The 3,802-nt window shown below is 35.2% G+C and overlaps 1 long non-coding RNA gene across 1 annotated transcript; it reads left to right on the forward strand.

Moving 5' to 3' along the window:
- The first annotated feature begins 2,103 nt into the window (after positions 1–2,103).
- On the forward strand, positions 2,104–3,493 carry LOC108750584. Its single transcript, XR_001939441.1, has 3 exons — positions 2,104–2,231; positions 3,020–3,134; positions 3,305–3,493. It is a non-coding gene; the product is annotated as an uncharacterized LOC108750584 (long non-coding RNA).
- Positions 3,494–3,802: the final 309 nt, after the last annotated feature.

The following is a 3,802-nucleotide window of genomic DNA, read 5'->3' on the forward strand; positions in this document are numbered from 1 at the left end:
TATTATATATCTCTCATCTAATTATTTAAAATACTTGAAATAACTTGATATAAACCTCATAGTACAAGTAAAAATTCTATTGGACGCACTAGTTAGCACTGCATATTAAAGCTGCTGTATACTGATTTATAATAGTAGGAATGTAAAAATAAAATACAAATGATACTTCATGAAATACAAATACTTCGAATTATAGAATACTACATATCTTACTAAACAACACAATAAAATATTGAAAATTTCGCGCTTTATAATTATATTCCGTTTTTATAATTATATTAAACACATATTTTTTCTTATTATTTCTGAAATATTAATTCAATTTAATTGAATGTATATTAGAGAGTAGTTCAACATCTTAACACTCGACCGATAAGGCGCGATGTATTTAAAGTCATATATTTTTTCGTTAATGTATTGAATAATAATAATGATAACAATAAATTTTATTGTGCAAGATAGAAGACAATGTAAATTAGAACAATAGATGAGGCATCAGTAATACTACTGTTCGTGAGTCTAGATTTAATTAATTAATTAATTAATTAATTAATTAACACATGAAATCACATATATATTTGATAAACTTGCAATAACGACAGAAAAATGAAAAATGACGTACATGATTTAGGATGGGATCCACTTCAAGCTGCAAATATTTTCAAGCATTCTTTGATTGATCAATAAAATTCTTTCTTCTAAATGGTCAATGGAGCGTTACAAAATGGTTTTGTAGCGTTAAGTGGATCGTACCGACCCTTGATCTGTACCGGATGCGCATTAGTACGTTCAACCGAATTCGTTACAAGAAATTAGAAATGGCAAACGAAATAAGCTAAATTTTTTACTTAAGAGTTGCTCGACTATCGCCCGATGCCACCTTGACTTTCTCCTTTTCTCCCATCCCTCCGTAGTCGCACTGACACAACATTATCACTCGCGAGAATAAGGTTAACGTCGAACGCACTTTACTTTACACGACACTCCCGATATTCATAGATACGTGACGCGATGTATTGTATCACGGCGAAAGAATAACACGAAATGTGCGATAGTACGTAGCTACGAATTCGATCGAGCCACAAGTTGCTCCAAGGTCAAACACCAACCGTTTGCGTGACGGATTTTCGTAGAAATTTCGTGGAATTACGCACAGGAGAAAATCAACAAATGAAATTCGAGTATGCGTCACGCGACCGACAATGTCCGAAATAAGGATTAATGTGATATATTACTTAATTAGATGGCATCGAGACAGACACCGCTCATCCCGGAATCGATCCGTTCCGTATCGACGCGTTCTGAAAACTATTAGCGGCAACTTCACTCACACGCGCGACGCGACGGCAACTTCACTCACACGCATGACGCGACAACTTCATTCGTACGACGAATAAAACGGTTAATTACGACGCGATGGATCGTTCGAAAATTTGTAATCAACATCAAATATCGCCCGCTCGGTAATATATTTTGATCACACAAATCCCACTAATTATACGTATTTTTAATCGTCGTCAATATCATTAATATGTCAATGATCGATATATCATAGCTTTTCATTACTTGACTTAATCGCTGTTACATCACTTGGCGTTTTCAATTCGAAAATAACGGATTACAGCGAATATACGAAACGCACACAGACGGGAAGCAAAATATATTCGAATCCTTGCGATATGATTTTACTGTAAGATTACATTCCAAAACATTTTCTCCGACAATTTTACTCGAAATATATGATACACGTAAAGTATACTATATTGTATCGAGAAAATTTTTCTCAGAGAGGACATTTTTGAACGTGGTCTAAAAATGTCGCGAGTAAAACAACACCTTACAATCTCCATTTTGTCTATCTCTCGCTTCGTTTCTTCGCAATGCTCCAACGAATAGACTTTCCTTTGACATGTTTTTGTAATTATTCACACAGAATCACTAATTATTCACACGGAATCACGCTCCGCATAACGAGGCACTTACTATTATAACACGAGAAACGGTCTGACGACGAAAAGGCTGAGCCACCCATACCCTCCGCCCGTTCGAGGCACAGTGAACGAACGAAAACGTCACGACTTCTTGTTTACGACACTCGGCGAAGGTTGGACACTCAGCTAGCGCTAGAATCGTTCAATATGTAAACAAAGCTGCATCGGAAGCTCCTTTTCGACGAATTTTGAGAAGCCTGAGTTCGCGACATCGCACGTTGTTATGCTTCGTTCTACAAGGTGAGTGGATGGGTGGCCTTCTCCTGCTATTTGTATTTATGCACGATTCATATTCAGACGATGATTTTTCTATCGAGGTATCAAAATTTTTACCTACGCGATTCACGTCCTAGGTAAAATACAAAATCATTATAAAATCAAGAGTAAGATCTAGGGTTGTCGATGTCGAATAGAGTCAATAGAAATATCGTGACTATGAATATATTTAATAAAAACTATTTATATTAACCTCTGAATGAAAGTTGATTAATCAGAATGGAAAAGTATTAATTATTCAATATAATTCGATATAATACTTATTCATTTAGGGTGAATATAAATATGTTTTTAATTAATAATGAATATATTTATATAGATATCTCTATTCAATAACTTTGCAATCCATTTTAATGTTGCAAATATTTCATTGATCAATCAGAAGAAAGAATTTTACAAATTAATCAATCAAAGAATACTTTCTTTAAATTTTGAAAATTAAAAGAACATCTCTCTATAATCTGTTAAAAATTAAAATACATCTTTAAATTTTTCTATTCCATTTTCTTGTTTATATCCAAGATTATATTATTATAAGCAAAACAGCAACAGATTCTAATCATATTGAAGTGTATTTGATATATCTATAATATAGTTATGAATTGATACTTATATGAATAATTTTAAAAGTGCTTGAGTGTATAAAATCTATTTACATATTTACATATTCTTTAATTTAATTTACGAAACGCATATTAATTTTTTAATCCAAATATAATTTACGATCATAATGTAATTTAAATTCGATACAGTTTGAAATTGCGAGTGTCATGGATGTGCAAAACACGTACCGATGAACAGAAAAAAGAAAGAAGCCAGGATGATACCAAGTAATAAACACCAAGTAATAAACGGAACAACCCTTGGGTGAGTAAATGACTTGTGATTTATATCATAATAATTTATGATTAAAATTTGATAAAATCTACGTCTGTCAGGCCTATCATTAAAGCATTATATAATAATTTCTGTTTTATCCGGATTATTATTCTGCTCTTTCCGGGAACTATTTTCGAGTTTAGCCCATTTCGGCGCAGGTGTTGGTGCGAGACAGGCGATGTTTATAAAGCGATGCGGAAGGTACCGTATGCTTGATAACGCGCTAGCGAGAAATTGGGAAGATATATTCGTGAGGTTGATAAGTCGGCTTGTGCAAACTCACACAGGCAAACTATATACGAGCACGCATCGCGTTACGATGTCTAGAGCAAACACACACAGAGTGGCGACACTTTCTCGGATAATCCAAGATGCCGCGTGTAACATAATAGAGAACGGAAGGATATAAGATACGGTTACTGTCGCGGGGTGTAACAGCGGGCTATCAACCCTCTCCAGCCGATTTCCCTTCTCTTCGTCACTTCTCCGGTTGGCGGAGACAGCCGCAGAAACTTGAGGATTTATGGCCTTGCGGCTTGCGGATTTTCGTTTTCTGCCGAACGACGTACGCCACGCCGTTCGAGATCTCCGTACCCTCGCGCGCAACGAGAAGCCGATGGAGACTCAATTAATATTTATGGAGAATCCCAACTAGC

Source organism: Trachymyrmex septentrionalis, unplaced genomic scaffold, assembly GCF_001594115.1.
Source record: "Trachymyrmex septentrionalis isolate Tsep2-gDNA-1 unplaced genomic scaffold, Tsep1.0 scaffold37, whole genome shotgun sequence".
Classification (NCBI taxonomy): domain Eukaryota; kingdom Metazoa; phylum Arthropoda; class Insecta; order Hymenoptera; family Formicidae; genus Trachymyrmex; species Trachymyrmex septentrionalis.